This window comes from Leucoraja erinacea, chromosome 5 (assembly GCF_028641065.1).
Source record: "Leucoraja erinacea ecotype New England chromosome 5, Leri_hhj_1, whole genome shotgun sequence".
Taxonomy (NCBI): domain Eukaryota; kingdom Metazoa; phylum Chordata; class Chondrichthyes; order Rajiformes; family Rajidae; genus Leucoraja; species Leucoraja erinaceus.
Genome location: NC_073381.1, coordinates 46,526,276 through 46,544,701, shown reverse-complemented (window position 1 = coordinate 46,544,701; position 18,426 = coordinate 46,526,276). Strand labels below are relative to the sequence as shown.

At 44.6% G+C, this 18,426-nt stretch overlaps 1 protein-coding gene across 4 annotated transcripts in view; it reads right to left on the bottom strand.

Annotated features, from left to right (window-relative positions):
• Positions 1–18,426, bottom strand: part of msraa (methionine sulfoxide reductase Aa) — a 261,249-nt gene that overhangs the window by 173,404 nt on the left and 69,419 nt on the right. The window lies entirely within an intron of this gene.

Here is an 18,426-nt window from a genome sequence, read left to right as displayed (position 1 = left end):
CTACCACATGCTGGCAAGTGTAGGAATGGGAAGAGACATCAGGCGAATCAAGAGATGGTGCAGAAAGAGGGGCTATAGATTTCTGAATCACTAATACTGTTTTAAGGGAAGTGAGACCTGCACAAGGCATATGGTTTGGTCCTGAACCAGAATGGGACTAATATTCTTGCCAGAGGGATAAGAGACATGGTTGCCAGTGTTATGGGAAGGCTTTAATTTAAATTAATTTAGCAAGGGAATAGAACATTGAGGATGAGTATGGTAGTAATTAAGGAACAGAAAAATTTGGTTTTAAAACTAAGTCAATCTTGTAGGCAAATCATACATAGACAAGGAACATGGGAGGTATGCAAAGTTGGTCTTCATTTATTTTAGCGCCAAAGTATGCAAAAGAGGCATATCAATAGGATATTTATTTAAAACATGTCCTGTTGAAAATTGAAAAGATTTGGTATGTCGACAAATACTGTATTGAACTTCTACAGGTGTACATTGTGCACATATTGCCTGGTGGCATCAAGGCCTGGTTTGGCAATGTAAGTATCCAGGACCAATGGGGATTACGGAGTGGTAGACATCACAGATATGATCTCCACATCATCAAAGGGATCTACAGATGGTGCTGCCTCAAAAAGACACTGAATATATCACCAAAACACATATAACCCTGGCCATGGTCTCATTTCATTTCCACCATCGGGAAGAAGGTGCAGGAGACTGAAAACTGTGACCATTAGATTCAAGAATAGCTTCTTCCCAATAACCATCAGGCTTTTGAACACTACAAAACACAAATCTCAGCAACTATTAACTTTTTTGGGCATTATTATATATTATGTGTTTGCAGGCCTGTGAAGCTGCAGCGAGTAAGAATTTCAATTTTCCGTTGTTGGTATATATGACAAATAAACACTCTCGAATCATTTGACTATGCTGGCAATCTGATTAGAATTCAGGCAGCACAAAGGACAGGCATGGGATGAATAAATGATGAGTGCTAGCATGACACTGCATACATATCTGCATGATGTACTGCTTGTAACACATTCAGGGAGATGGTCTTGTTTTCCATTGACCTAGAAGCTAGACTAATGATGGAAAGCATGCAAAGGCAAAAATGTGTCTGCAATTTATGATGGCTTAGATACCAGTGTGCTGAGCACGTTGCACTCTTGTCCTGTTTTGTTTGGTCCATAGGGAACTTGCGAAATGGATTTCACCTCACACATAGCCCCTCCATCACATCCTTGATGCAGCAGTTTACAGAAGATGTAAGCCATCAGAAACCATACAAAATATAAACAGAAAATGCCAGAAACACTCAAAGATGCTACCTGACCTGCTGAACATTTTCAGCATTTTCTACGTTTATTTCAGATTCACAGCATCTTTTTAAATATTTTGTTCAGATATCAACTGCTGTGTTTTGGAACCTTCTCGGTACACATAATTTGGTTTGAGACCTTACATGTGGCTTCAACGTGTCATAATTCAAAGACGATCTCTTCAGTGCTCAAGCATAGATTGCATCTCACCTAAGTGAAATTCTCCACCTTGTTACTTGGTGTTCATTATAATTCCTTATTCTCCCCTCTTCTGATGTCCTCTGTGATTTCATTTTCTCCATTTCTCCTCCAATCCCTTAAGCAACCCCCAAAAATACATATGTGATAAGAATACACTGTAGCGGCACCTGGTGGTGCCTTTGGGTAGTATGGATTGGCTGCTCTATTCATGTGGGCGGGGGAACATTATTCGCGCGCTTTTACCAAGCCCCAATTCATTCTCGTGCCACACTTGTGGATGCAATATCGTTTTGATGGCTATCTATTCGACTCGACACTGCATACATTGTTTTACCATTCAAAATAAAACCCTTCGAATTCACTCGCCAAACTGGTGACCTCGATGCGTCCAATCGTATATTGGACTCTGACAATGCAAGCCGCCGGTGTTCCCGACACTGTGGCCTCAAACTGCCCATATTCTGGGCAGAACAGCCACAGGTTTGGCTCGCCCACGTGGAAGCGCCATTTCATCTCTGCAACATCGCGGTAGACGACACAAAATACTTCCATGTCGTCGGTGCACTCACACAGGAGAAGGATTCGCTGCTACTGGCGTTCCTACAAGACCCTCCGCCGCTCGCTTAATACGAAGGCCTCAAAGCCCTCCTTCTCCACACCTTCGGGCTCAGCCGCTGAGACCGCGCCGCCCGCCTCTTACACATGGACGGGTTGGGCGATCGCAAGCCATCCGCGCTGATGGCTGAAATGCTCGCCCTGTGGATGGCCACTGCCCGTGTCTGCTCTTTGAACAGGCGTTCTTGGAGCAGATGTCTGACCACATCTGCCTCATGCTCGCCAGTGCCGATTTTGCTGACCCCATACAGCTCGCCAAGAGGGCCGACTAACTCTGGCTGGCAAAACATCAAGATGGCAGCTCCATCAACCGGGACCACGACGACGCTCTACCCACGGCTTCCATCGCAGAGTCACAGCCACTCGCCGGGGACAGGGATAAGCACAAATGGTGCTTCTACCATCTCCGCTGGGGTGCTGAAGCTTGACACTGCTGTGAGCGGTGTCCTGGAGCAGCTCGTTGACAGCTGTTGGCAGCTGCTGGCCTTTTTCAGCCGTCAATTACGAGCTCCCAAGCGCAACTACAGCGCCTTCGACAGAGAGCTCCTGGCGTTGTACCTGGCCATCAGGCACTTCCACTAATTGCTCGAAGGTCGCATTGTCACTGCCTTCACTGACCACAAACCCCTTACCTTTGCCTTGGGTAAGGTCTCCGACCCGTGGTCCGCCCACTAGCAGCGGCACCTCACTTACGTATCAGAGTTCACCACGGACGTTCAGCACATCGCGGGCAAGCTCAACGCCGACGCCGACGCTCTGTCCCGCCCCGACTTCCCCTCCAGAGGACCATTGGGCACGATGGTACTCTGCCATGTCTCCACGGGTCGACCTCGCCCCATCGTCCCCATAAGTTGGCGTCTCCGGAACTTTGACTCCATTCACGTTCTGGCCCATCCGTCCATACGGGCGACCTCCGTGCTGGTGGCAGACAAGTTTGTTTGGCACGGTCTCTGCAAGCAGGTGGTGGCCTGCGCCTGTGCCTGCCTTCTCTGCCAGACCTCCAAAGTCCAGAGGCACGTGCGGCCCCCGGTGCAGGATGTCGATGTCTCCGCGGGCCGTTTCTTGCATATTCATGTTGAGCTGGTGGGCCCGTTCCTGACATCTCACGGCGCCACCCACTTACTCACTGTCGTGGACCAATTCACGAGGTGGCCGGAGGCTATCCCGCTATCGGACACCTCCATCGCGGCCTGCGCTCGGGCCCTGGCGGCCAACTGGATTGCCTTGTTCGGGGTCACGTCGGACACCTCCACCAACCGGGGGGCCCAATTCACTTCCGCTTTATGGTCTTCCCTCACTCAGTTACATCACACCACCGCCTACCACCCACAGGCCAACGGGCTCGTTGAGTGTTTTCACCACCACCTCAAGTCGACGTTGAAGGCTGGCTCGCGGGTCCAAACTGGGTGGACCAGTTGCCGTGGGTGCTACTCGGGATCTGCACCGCCTACAAGGAGGACTTGGCCGCTTCCTCCGCTGAGCTTGTGTACGGCTCGGCCCTGCGGATGCCTGGGGACTTTCGCCCTGCCGTCCGAGGATGGGTGGACTCTGCCCCAGCATTGTTGGCAACCTTCCGGGAGCGGGCTAGCTCCAGTTCCCACTTCGCAGCACGGTTCGCCAGCGGTGCACGTGCTGTCGGTTCTGCAACATTGTACCTTTGTTTTTGTTCTCAGGGACGCTCACCGATCCCCCTTGCAGTGAGTCTACGAGGGGCCGTTCCTGTCTGGTCTCGCCACCTTCACTTGGACGTGGGGGGCCGGAAGGAGTTTGTCTCCGTCAGTCAACTCAAGCCCACCCATGTCAACGTTGAGGTCGTCCGCCGGCCGATCCAGCTGCACCAGTTGTGCCCGTTTCTCCCGACCCGGTTGTACCCGTTCCTTCCGCCCCGTTATGGTCTCCTGGTCCTGTTCGACAAGTTCCTCTTGTTACACCCGCCCCGCATCTGCTGACCATGCATTCTGGTCGCTGTGTCCGAGTCCCTGCTTGGGTCCATACCTCAGGTTCTGGGGGGGGGGTCCTGTAGCGGTACCTGATGGTGCCTTGGGGTAGTCAAACCCTCGGATTGGCTGCTCTACTCACGTGGGCACGGGGAGCATTATTTGTGCCCTTTTACCGAGTTAATTCATTCTAGCGCCGCACTTGTGGATGCAACATCGTTTTGTTGGCTGTCTATTCGACTTGAGTTTGTTCATTGTTTTACCGTTCAGAATAAAACCCTTCAAATTTATTCACTGACTCGACTTGCCAAAACACACTATAAAGCAGCCTAAATTATTCCAAGGTACACAAAAATGCATTAGAAACTCAGCGTGTGCAGCAGCATCTATGGAGTTAAGGAAATAGGCAACGTTTCAGGCCGAAACCCTTCTTCAGACTGAATTATTCCAATGCTGGCACATGGTGTAAAAAACAAGCTGAACACAGAAAATAAAGTTAAATTGCCCGTGGTTGAAAATAAAATGTAGATCTGACCTTGTATAGTAAGGAAGGCCCATATTCAGCCAACCGAGTCCATGCCGACAAACAATCACCCGTACAATAGTTCTATTCTACACACTAACAACAATTTTACAGAAGCAAATTAACCTACAGACCTGGGTAGAAGATTGCAACCTTCACATGGTCCGCCCTGTTTCGACGACTGCAATCAACCCGGTGTGCACAGTCAAATAAGATCAAATGGAACAAGTTGTCCTACAACCTTAGGCTGTGCACGCCATACTCAAGAAGAAGACCCACAGACCTGCAAGTATGCAGATATGCATATGCAGGTATGCAGTCAAGTCACTCTGAATGGAGCTTCAATCCACAAGCCTTTGAGTAAGATGTTCTTCAACTGACCCAAACTGACAAGACTGTTCCAAAAAGATACCACGCATGTATATAAATGACATCTGCATTGCAACAAGAAAATTCTAGATTCACCTAAAATTCTTGCCATAACAACAAAACCGGCTGGCACCAGCAATGGGTGCCTTGTCAACAGTCTGTCTGTCCCTTTCTTATAACCATATAACCATATAACAATTACAGCACGGAAACAGGCCATCTCGACCTTCGTTGTTTTTTTAGTATGTGTTAAATGTATGTTTTTAGTGTTCTTTAGCTTGTTTTATGTGGAATGTGGGGGGTGGGGGAGGGGGTTGGGGGAAACTTTTTCTAATCTCTTACCTCGATGGAGATGCAATTTTTTTACATATCGTATCTCCGTCTGCACTGTGGTAAAACATCGAGAAGTTGGCGACCTTTGCTGGAGACTGATTTCTAGAGCTCCATCGCGGGTAGCCTGCGGGACTTTAACATCACGGAGCCCGCGATTCCTTTGACAGGGATCGATCACTAAGCTCCACCACGGGTGCCTGTGGACTTTAACACTATGGAGCTCGCGGTCTCAGAGACCTACATCGGGAACACCAAGCCGCAGGAGCTTTGACTGCCCCGACACAGGAGCTTTGATCCCTGACGCGGGAGCATCAATCGCCCCGATACGGAAGCTTCGACGCCCTGACGCGGGAGTTTCCATCGCCCCGACATGGATGCTTCGACCACCCCAACTTCAGATGGTTCAACTGCCCCGACCGCGGTAGAAAAATGAGGGAAGAAGATTACACTTATTGCCTTCCATCACAGTGAGGAATGTGGGGTATCCGCTGTGGTGGATTTTTGTTAACTTTTATGCAGTTGTGAGTCTTGTTGCTTTTTTAGTATGGCTGTGTTGTAATTCGCATATCACTGTACCTTAATTGGTACACGTTACAATAAAAGACCTCTGAAACCTTTGAAACTTATAATTGATTTATCAGAAACACCACATTTTACATTAATATGTTACTTTCATACCCCAACATGTCCACCTGAAATGGTAATTCTTTTAAAGCTGATATGGTATCTGTATATAAAAAAAATACGTCAATTCAGTTCAGTATGAAAAATACGAAAGAACTCAACTGCATTCAAGTTTCCTTGAGACCTATTTAGTTTACTTTCAATATCCCACAATATCTGTCAACAAGCTGCTTGTACAACACATTTACATCATACAGTAAATCATCCAGGAAAACCTGTCAGGAAATATTTTTCTTTGCTCAATTATCTGTCACATAACAGGATGGCAGGCAAAAATCAAATATAAAGTTATATTTAAAATTGCAAAAAATCATTTATTGCTCAGCTGGATGTCTAAAGTCAGAGTGCAGTATTAATGTGCAAATTCTGCAAGGGACTGAAGTAAATTAGACTGAAAAAACAATTGTGGCTAATTAGGATACTCTGGACCAGAACAGTTCCTGGATTACTTCTGTCATGTTACTTGACGATTCCTATGATCATAAATATTTTATCTCTAACCATGAACAAGAGACATGTCAGTCATGACAATTCGATTTATTTCCAAAATGACTATATCTGTGGTCTACAAATATTTTACACTCTAGCTTTAAGATGAGAGAGTCAAAAACCTACAGGAGATGTGCGAGGCAAGTTTTTTTACAGAGAGGATGGTGGGTGCCTGGAATGCGCTGCCACGGATAGTGGTGGTGGTGGCAGTTTCAGAGACTTTTAGATAGGCATACAGATACGCTGAGAATGGAGGGGTATGGATCATAGAAATATAGAAACAAAGAAAATAGGTGCAGGAGTAGGCCATTCGGACCTGCACCACCATTCAATATGATCATGGCTGATCATCCAACTCAGTATCCTGTACCTGCCTCTCTCCATACCCCCTAATCCCTTTAGCCACAAGGGCCATATCTAACTCCCTCTTAAATATAGCCAATGAACTGGCCTCAACTACCTTCTGTGGCAGAGAATTCACAGATTCACCACTCTCTGTGTGAAGAATGTTTTTCTCTTCTCGGTCCTAAAATACTTCCCCCTTATCCTTAAACTGTGACCCCCTGTTCTGGACTTCCCCAACATCTGGAACAATCTACCTGCATCTAGCCTGTCCAACCCCTTAAGAATTTTGTAAGTTTCTATAAGATCCCCCCTCAATCCAGATATAACACATCCACTGGTTCTCCCTTATCCACTCTACTAGTTACAGGTACATTCTCGAAAAATTCTATAAGATTCGTCAGACATGATTTACCTTTCATAAATCCATGCTGATTTTCCAAATGTGCTGCTATCCCATCTTTCCTCTCTCCCCACTCCTCTCTCCCCTCTACTCTCCCTTCCCCCTCTACCGCCCTCTCTCCCCCTCCTCTCTCTCCCCTCCTCTTGCTCCCCCTCTCCCCCCCCTCTCCCCTCTCCCCCTCCTCTCTCCCCCTCCCACATCTAGCGGCAGGTGGGAGCGCTGATGCTTGGCCAGGTGAGTCTGCTGTACGAATCCCTTATCCTCCCCTCTCCTCTCCTCCCCTCTCCTCCCCTCTCCCACCCCCCCCCCCCCTCTCCCTCCACTCCCCCCCCTTCCCCCCTCGCCTTGTTTGGACATCTGCCTGTCTGTCTGCATGCGAGCGAGCCATCTCAAGGAACTACGTCAAAACGGTACACGATAGCGCAAACATTTTTGCAGAACCTTACTCATCTTTTTCCCGTCGTCGTTTTTACAAGTAACCTTCAGATTTTATGTTATATTTCACAAGTTATTGATATTTAAAATTTTGAAAAAGCCAACTTTGAAAATAATAGCTCCCTTTGAGAGGAAGACTCTTCCAGCAGCTTCCAGTGATGATGTCACAATGGCATCTCACAGTCGTCAAATCACAATGGGATCTCATTTACACAAGCTGGCGTGAAGATTCCGAAAACCGAAAATGACATCACAATGTGATCTCTGCTGCCAATACACAAGCTATGAGAGTGTTTTTACATTCTTGTAAGGAGGTGGACGTAGTGGGGAGATTTAAAAGATTTAAAGTGACATTTAAAAGTGGGATTTCTTCAAATCTGCACTGGCAGTTAGGCAGTTATATCGTCACAATGCCTATCCCTACGTTTCTATCCCTATCTGAGTCCTTCAGGGAAAGAATCTGCCAGCCTAACCCAGCACAGCAAACTTTAATGATTAGATTTGGATAATAAAAGATGGCCTTGTCGGTGGCACCTACATCACATTAAATCTTAGTGCAATTGCATTTTTTTAAAAGTTTAAAATGACCTGCACAGTTGGGGGGCTATGAGTGAGTGGTGGAATGTTGCATTGGGGGAACGGGATACATTGGGGGAATGGGTTAGTGGTGGAATCTTACGTTGGGGATGGGTTGCATTGGGGTCCAGGCCTTCCGTGTGACAGGGACCCAACGGGTGAGTGGTAGAATCTTACGTTGGGGAACAGGTTGTGTTGGGTGGCCTGGCCTCCCATGGGGGCTATAGGTGAGTGGTGGATTATTGCGTTGGGGGAACGGGTTACGTTGGGGGAACGGGTGAGTGGTGGATTATTGCGTTGGGGACGGGGCCCAACAGGTCCCACTTGGTCTAGTATTTGCTAAAAGAGTTTTCAATATAATTGAATATTTTGTAATTGGCACTGAATATCCACACTTTCAACCTGTTAATACTATTGAGGAAAGGTCATTGATGATAAAGCTGAAGATATTTTGGGGCCCCTGAACAATTTCTGAGGAACTCCTGCAGTGATGTACTGGGGCTAGGATGATTGATCACTAGAGCCAGGATGTTTAGGCGCTAAAAATCATGAAATAGGCAGGCAAAAAGGCATAATAAAATTACAAAAAAGTCACCAAAAAGGCATTTATTGACAAAAAGGCAGGTATTTATTTCCTCCACCATAATATGGTTAAAAATGATAATTATAAAGGTATACTACATTAAATGACCAAAGTTGCCTGGTTGCACATAACTGCCAGCATTTTTTCAAATTATCTGGTGTTAAAGCTATGCTGTCTGTCAGACAGAATATGCTACAGTTGTGAAAAACATCTTTCTACCCCAGCTGAGGTCACTGGTGCATACCTGAAACAAGCTACAAACTCTACATTCATGTCGATATCTTGTGCATTACAACTACCTTTGAGAACTTTAGCTATGTTTTGTATTTCTTCCGTGTGACAGGGACCCAACGGGTGAGTGGTAGAATCTTTATCAGCTAAAATAATTCTCTCACATTTTCCTAGTATGTCTTCACCTACATCGTCAGGAACTTTAAGTACAAAGCACAGCAAGTGAAGATGTAAACAACTGAGCAATAGTTCAGCTCTTTGACTTCTCCAATACTTCCGATGTCAAGAAATACTCCTTTGATGGTTGGCCTGCCTCCAGTGTACCAATTACCACAACAAGTCTCCCCACAGCATCAGTTATCTCGTCTATTGAGATACATGTTTTGTAGCATGCAACTTCATCTCTAATTTTCTGCACATCAATGTTGTGCAATTTTTCCATAATGATGACTCGCCTGGTATATTCCTCTGTGTATTTCCCTAAAAAACCTCTGAGAGATTTGTTTTCCAATTTCCACAGTGGAATTCCAGCATCAATGAATGTGTTGCACAGATCACTCGAAAACTCAGATTTGCGATTGGAGCCAGCAGTAATTGTTGTGAGGAGACAAGCTTGCGTATATCCTACCTTCTGTTTCTCTGCCGCCAACTTGTGTTAAGCTGTCTGTACATGCATGGAGGTGAAATATTTTTTCTCATGATTCACTGTTTTCTCACATGCGTTGCAAATCAGAACACAGTTGTCTGTAGAGAATATATCACTCCCGTACACTCTCACCAAATCGTTCAGTTTTTTACAAGGCGTTGACTTTAGGCATTTTGACGCTTGCAGCGTAGATCCTACAGGAGTAGGTATGCAGACCTCTACAGGCAGGCCAAGTACAAGCTGAGAAGAGGAATCAGAGATGCCAAGGAAAGGTGCTCTGAGAAGTTGAGGGGCAAGTTCTCAGCAAATGACTCTTCAGTGTGGAAGGGCTTGCAAGAAATCACAAGCTACAGAGGAAACCCCCCCCCCCCCCCCCGCCCCTTCACCTGCAACAAAATATGGATCTCAATAGACAATCGTCAGCTGACCAACGACCTGAACGCGTTCTACTGTAGTTTCGATAAACAGAAACTTAACCTTGGTACCTCCACACCCCATCCCCAACCAACACTTCACACCTACTCACAGCTTGACTCCAGTTTGAAAAGACTGGACCCTTCCACAATACTCCTCCTCAATCACCACTACACACCTAGTTAAAGCATGACTCCAGTCAGCAAAGACTGGACCCTTTCCCACGTACCCCTCTCCAATCACCACTTAACACCCACTTACAGCCGGGTTTCGCCCCGGTGGTGTAAATTTTCTTGTAAATTACGTTAAATTGGCAAAAAAAAAGGCAGATTTAGGCACTCGATCGTGAAAAAGGCATTATCTTCCTGAAATTATCAAAAAAAAAAGGCATGAAAAGGCACATGGCATTTATGGCAAGATCCTGGCTCTATTGATCACCAATCAGTCATAGCATCATAGGTACACAAAATTGCTGGAGAAACTGCTGGTAGGCGGCGCGACTCTCGTCAGCAGCGGCCTCTGCAGTCTGTCCATGCGTTTTATGAAATATTTTTTCTCTATGTTTTTATGTAGTTTTTGTATTTTTTGTTGGGGTGTGTGTGTGTGTGTCTGTAGGGGGGGGGCTTTTAAACTCTCCCTGCACGGGAGACCCGACCTTTTCCCGTCGGGTTTCAATTATCGTTGGGGCTGCAACGAGGAGCGGCCTCCAACAGGAAGAGACCGGGGACTCTGGTGCCGACGACTCACCGTCGCCGAGGAATCAGAGATGCCAAGTCCGGAGCGGGTGGAGCGGTGGAGGGCGCTGCTGCTCTGCGCAAATGACCTTCAGAGTCGGAGGGCTTGCAAGAAATCACAAGTCTGTGGACGGTGGCACCCCCCCCCCCCGCCCTCCCCCGGAGGCAGAAATATGCTTTTCAGGGCTCAATCGTCAACGGACGACTTCCCCGCCCGTAGTTTCGGGGTCGAAGAGCCCTGGAGCGGGGCCTGACATCACCTACTCACAGCTTGACGCGGCTTTTGAAAAGACTGGCCGCGGGACTCTGCGAGCAATCACGCCGGGGGCTCTAACACCAAGACCCCATTGCAAAGACTCGCACCACCCGGCGTGGCTTTCCAATGGCCGCGGGACAATCGCCATCGCCAGCCGGGGGCTTTGACTTTGACTCTGACATGGGGGGGGGGGGGAGAGTGCAGTGGAGAGATAAGTTTATTTGGCCTTCCATCACAGCGATGTGATGGATGTTTATGTAAATTATGTTGTGTCTTGGGTCTATTTGTTTGTAATGTATGGCTGCAGAAACGGCATTTCGTTTGGACCTCAAGGGGTCCAAATGACAATTAAATGTATCTTGTATCTTGTAACTCAGCGTGTGCAGCAGCATCTATGGAGCAAAGGAAATAGGCGACGTTTCGGGCCGTAACCCTTCTTCAGACTCTAGCATCATCTAGTCATAGCATCATCTTTTGTAAAAGATATCCTGCCTTTGGAAGGATTCTCCCTTAAGACTCACAAACTTGTTTTACCAATGCTTCTTAATGTTACATTCAAATGCTGTAAAATATCATGGGTAATCATTCTCATCTCAACTCTTCAATTCCACTCTTTGATTCATTTATTTGAATCATGGCTGTGATGAGGCCTAAAATTGTTTGGTCCAGGCCAAACTAAACCAGGCAACAGCATGTAGGCTATTGATGAGCAAGTGCTACTTGATTGAATTTTTCACTTTACCTTCAATCAGTTTGCTGATGATTGAGTGTAAACATTGCAATGTTTAGACATGTATATGGATTGGATCGGTTTAGAGAGATATGGACCAAATGTATGTAAATGGGACTGGCTCAGTTATAAAACCTGCTTGGCATGTATGAGTTGAGCCGAAGCACACGTTTCTGTGTTGTAAAACTATATATGACTCTATTGCACTGGAGTGTTAGTCTGCAATTCGAGTGACAGTAACATGTCTCTAATATTGTGAGTGATGTGAAGGTGTGAGACAGTGTGTAGAAACGTTTCACTAGAATGGTTCCAAGGATGAGGGATGAGGTTCTTCAGTTGTAAGGATAGAATGGAAAACTTGTAGTTGATCTATTCCAGGCAAAAGGTTTAGAAGATTTGATTATAGTCAACCTATCGGTACTGGTGCAGATAAGGTATATGAAGGGAAATGTATCCAATTTGCAGATATTTAAATCTACCCCATAGTCATTGAAAAGTCCACCTAAAAGATACAACATGGCTATCGAGATTTCTTTTTAATGTCTGAATACATACATAGTTGTGATCTGGAATTTACCATCTACAAAGGTGGTGTAAGGATTTGCAAAAGGGAATTGGATCGACAGTTGAAAGAGAATATTATAGATAACACGGCAGGAACAAAATGGAACTGACACATGCTTGTCTAGACCTTGGCACAGTTTTGATAGGCCACATTTTTAAGGTTAGTGCAGGAGATTTTTCTGCCAGTCCATGTTTATATCCAAATATAGGTTAGCGAAGTGTAATTAATTAAGGACCTCTATAATGCAATTCAACAACATATAATTCCTGTCTCTCATTTTCACAAAACCAAATAAGCCAGGCATGTACTATTATGTGACCAGATAAGGTTAATAATCACATCATACTATTACATGGGACAGTAGTTCCAGCAGCGAGTGTCACACCCCCTAATGTGGTGAGGCATACTGGCAAGGTCATCATGCGTGTTACAGCTGACAATGTTTCATACATCATTAATTTCAACTCCAGAGGGACTGCAGAATAAAGTAGAAATGAACTAACAGCTGGCAATGGCCACATCTGAAATCTCAAAGCATCTTTATGCAATCAGTAACTTCATACGCTGTAACGTACTGGCATCTCCCCTCACAAGGGTGTTGCGAGAAGGGTGGAAGGTGATCATCATCAGGAACCATGGCCTTAACTCCCAAATCCGATTAATGATTAATTTGACAGATAGTTAAGCAAGATATCTATATTGTGGCTTTATGATATTGCTCAACAGAATACATTATCATATTCACATCTTGTGAAGGTGTAATATAGACATGGCATTCAAAGGATTAATGTTTCCTGCTTTGCAAACCAGATAACAGCAGCTGACATTACTTGTGAAGGTGTCTAGCACTTGCAAAAGCATTCAACAGTCTGCAATCTGTGATATCTTTCTTTTCCCCTCTTCCCCCATCCTAAATATATGCAAATGTTCGGTGCCTGCAGGCAGCCTGCACCTCAGTCAGGCAGCCAGTAAGCGGATGAGCAGAAACGCTCTGCTGCCTCTCCCATCTGACAGTGATAGATGATCAGCCTTAACGCTGAGCTCAGGCTAATACATTCGGGCCCCTTTTGCCTTCTGTTCCAAAATGTTTTCCCCTTCAACTCAATTTCTTTGATGCACCATCCATCTTGTAAGTCAACAGGTTACCTCCTCTTTTGTATTACCTCATTTTGACGCAATCAATCTGCTTTTAACAATTCACAGTAGTACAGGCCATAAAACATGGTCACAGCATGGTATTTATTTGTTACTGCAATCTTAATGTATAAACTGTCTTAATATTTTTTCTAAAGCTTCATCCTTCAGTTGATCCTTTGTTTTAAAACACACATTGATATTGTTATCAATTGTGTAAAATTACAAACTATATCATTTTATATCTATATCATTATATAACTATATCATTGGCAAAAACAGGAAAACAGACTATTATCTAAATGGTGGCCGATTAGGAAAGGGGGAGATGCAGCGAGACCTGGGTGTCATGGTACACCAGTCATTAAAAGTAGGCATGCAGGTGCAGCAGGCAGTGAAGAAAGCGAATGGTATGTTAGCTTTCATAGCAAAAGGATTTGAGTATAGGAGCAGGGATGTTCTACTGCAGTTGTACATGGTCTTGGTGAGACCACACCTGGAGTATTGCGTACAGTTTTGGTCTCCAAATCTGAGGAAGGACATTATTGCCATAGAGGGAGTGCAGAGAAGGTTCACCAGACTGATTCCTGGGATGTCAGGACTGTCTTATGAAGAAAGACTGGATAGACTTGGTTTATACTCTCTAGAATTTAGGAGATTGAGAGGGGATCTTATAGAAACTTACAAAATTCTTAAGGGGTTGGACAGGTTAGATGCAGGAAGATTGTTCCCGATGTTTGGGAAGTCCAGGACAAGGGGTCACAGCTTAAGGATAAGGGGGAAATCCTTTAAAACCAAGATGAGAAGAACTTTTTTCACACAGAGAGTGGTGAATCTCTGGAACTCTCTGCCACAGAAGGTAGTCGAGGCCAGTTCATTGGCTATATTTAAGAGGGAGTTAGATGTGGCCCTTGTGGCTAAGGGGATCAGAGGGTATGGAGAGAAGGCAGGTACGGGATACTGAGTTGGATGATCAGCCATGATCATATTGAATGGCGGTGCAGGTCGAAGGGCCGAATGGCCTACTCCTGCACCTAATTTCTATGTTTCTATGTTTCTATTATTGCTGCTTTTGCTGTATGCATCAGAATATCATTATTCTGAACGGTGCATCATCACATCAACATTTATTGCCAAGACAACTTATTGGCTTTGAAATAATGAAAATGAACAAAACTAAACCAACACTGAACTGAACTAATACTGAATTCACATAAAAGCAGTAAGAATAATTACAATGTTATAGAACAGAATAAACGGCATCATCTATCATAGCCAAAGAAATCCAGCTCTCTGACATTGACAATAACACAGCAGACGGGAAATGGCCAGTTAAAAGAAAAGGTTGTGGCAAATGATCTGCTGAGTGTTCCCAACATTATAGGGTTTTTTTAATGACTGAAGGGCCTGTCCCACTTGGGCGTCATTTGCGTGTCACGCAGGTGGCGCGCAAGGATTTTGATCATCACAAAATCCTGGGGCACCGCGCGCTCACTATGCGTCACTGCCTAGTCACCACGTCTCACCACGCACATTATGAGCTCGTCTTGCATCGTGCCGCGTAAATGACGTGCAAATAATGTCCAAGTGGGAAAGGCCCTCGTGCTCGCGGGTAAAAGAGAAGATCAAACGTCCCCTTTGATGTCTCGTTTTCACACCTTGCACTCCCATACATCTGCCACAATCATTAGGTATGTTACAAAACTTACCTTCAGCGGCGTTGCAGTTCTGTCACTGGCCGTGTGCGCGACTTTGGCGCCTTTGAAGGGGGGGAGCGGGGTTAAAAAAATTTCTCCTACCTGTCCTGGATATATTTTCTCGGAGTGCAAGCTTTTGCTGAAGAATTGTTCCGACGGCCGTTCTGTGAATTTTTTTTTTAAATGGCCTGACAATTTCAGCACTGGAGTAATTTAAAAATCAGTTTCTAAAGCCGTGAACGCCGACACCGGGGACGGATTTCACGTACGGGACAGGTAAAGGAAAGCCGTTTATTTTATGTATAAACTTGCTTCTTAGGATGCTTTTAATCAACATTTTACGTTGCGAAACTGTGATTTAGGACCCATACGAACCAGCAGTACTTTTCCTGCCGATATGGGGTTTAAATTCACCGCAACCGTAACGTTCCAAACGATCGCGTTCCTCAAAAACCCACTTGCAAGATGATTTAAATGGCCATTAATTTATGGGAATTAAACACTAAATTCCTTCCATTTGGCCTATAAATCCATGACAATGAGATTTAAAAATCATGTTATATTGTGAATTCTTGTGTGAATGTTATTTGGACACTTAAGCTATTTAAAAAAATGTTAATCTTTTCTTAAGAAATGGATGGATGTTTAGATCTAGTAATTGAATTTTGTAATTAGCTACAATTGGGTAACTGACTAATTATATGCTTTAATTTCAGGTCATCCAAATAAGATTGTTTCATATTTGGTTCAGAATGTTTCAATCTATAATATCTGAAAATTTCTTTCAGTTCACTTAATTTTTAAGAAAGTTATGGGCTTTTGACTGTCCTTGATCACAGCTTTTGTGTTAAGTCAATGGAAAAGCAACAGGGAACAAAATGCTAATTTCCGAGTATGAAAATGACCATAACCTTTTTAATACTGAAGATATGAAATTGCATTAGGTGTCAAATTAAACTTCTTTTTATGCTTCATCTGATGGGATAAATTGCAGACTTGAATTTTTTAAATCTCAAAATTTTGTAGCATTGCTACAATCATGGGAGACTTAATAAGATCATGGGAGACCCCTTCCACCCCTGCAACGGACTGTTCCAGCTGCCACGGTCAGGCAAACGCCTCCGTTGCCATGTTGTGAGAACAGAGAGGTTGAGAAGGAGTTTCTTCCCAGAGGCCATTAGGACTGTAAACGCATATCTCACCAGGGACTAACTTTACTGTACCATTCTACTGTTTTTTTTTTTTATTGCTGTTTTTTTTTTTCCCTTTTTCCTTCCGCCCACAATATTTAATATGTAAAAGAATATGTGATTCTGGTCCATTCTGTTTGTAGTTTGTTTGGTTATTTGTTTGTTTTTTTTGCACAAAGTCCGCGAGCATTGCCATTTTTCATTTCACTGCACATCTCGTATGTGTATGTGACGAATAAACTTGACTTGACTTGACTTGACATACTTCTGTGTCTCCCTCTCCCCTGTCTCTCGGTCTGAAGAAGGGTCTCGACCCGAAACGTCACCCATTCCTTCTATCCGCAGATGCTGCCTGTCCTGCGGAGTTACTCCAGCATTTTGTGTCTATCTTTGGTGTAAACCAGCATCTGCAGTTTCTTCCTACATATCAGTTATTGTGATTCTGTGTGAGAGCACAACAGTAATTGAAGCATGCAATTATACAGTGCATTCAGAAAGTATTCAGACCCCTTCACCTTTTCCACATTTTGTTAGAATTACAGCCACTTTTTTAAGGTAATTAAAAATAAATTTTTGAAATATCAATCCATATACAGTAAGTAGAATGAGGTTCAAAAACAATGAATTAAAATGTTTGTATTGTAATTGTAAATAAATAACTGTATTCAGATTTACATAAGTATTTGCTATGACATTCAAAAATTGTATTGTATTGTATTCATCCTAAGTTTCAGACCCTTTATTATGACATTCAAAATTGAGCTTAGGTTCATCTTTCCATTTATTATTCTTGATTGGAGCCCACCAGTGGTAAATTAAATTGATTGGACATGATTTGGAAAAGCACACACCTGTCTATATAAGGTCCCACATTTGATAGTGCATGTCAGAGCAAAAACCAAGCCATGAAGACAAAGGAAGTGTCCGTAGACCTCCAAGACAGGATTGTGTTTAGACACAATAGACAATAGGTGCAAGAGTAAGCCATTCGGCCCTCCTAGCCAGCACTGCCATTCAATGTGATCATGGCTGATGATCCACAATCAGTACCCCGTTCCTGCTTTCTCCCCATATCCCCTGATACAGATCTGGGGAAGGGTATGAAACGATTTCTGCAGCATTGCAGGTCCCGAAGAGCACAGTGGCCTATGTCATTCTTAAATGGAAGAACTTTGGAACCACCAGGACTCTTCATAGAGCTGGCTGCCTAGCCAAACTGAACAATCAGGGGAGAACCTTCCATAAGGACAACTATATCTGCAGCACTCCACCAATCAGGCCTTTATGGTAGAGTGGCCAGACGGAAGCCTCTCCTCAGTAAAAGCCACATGACAACCCACAGGGTGTTTGCCAAAAGGCATGAGAAACAAGATTCTCTGGTCTGATGAAACCAAGATTGAACTCTTTGGCCTGAATGCCAAGTGTCATGTCTCGAGGAAACCATGCACTGCTCATCACCTGGTCAATACCATACCTACGGTGAAACATGGGGGTGCAGCATCATGCTGTGGGGATGTTTTTCAGCGACTGGAACTTGGAAACTAGTCAGGGTCGAGGGAAAGATGAACGGAGCAAAGTACAGAGAGATCCTTGATGAAAACCTGCTCCAAAGCGTTCTGGACCTCAGACTGGGGCGGAGGTTCACCATCCAACAGGACAACGACCCTAAGCAAACAAACAAGACAATGCAGGAGTGACTTTGTGACAAGTCTGTGAATGTCCTTGAGTGGCCCAGCCAGATCCCGGACTTGAACCCGATAGAACATCTCTGGAGGTACCTGAAGATAGCTGTGCATCAACGCTCCCCATCCAACCTGACAGAGCTTGAGAGGATCTACAGAGAATAGGAGAAATTACCTAAATACACGTGTGCTAAGCTTGTTGCGTCATACCCAAGAAGACTTGAGGCTGTAATCGCTGCCAAAGGTGTCTCGACAAAGTACTGAGTAAAGGGTCTGAATACTTATGTAAATGTGATATTTCAGTTATTTCTTTTTAATTACTCTGTAAAAAT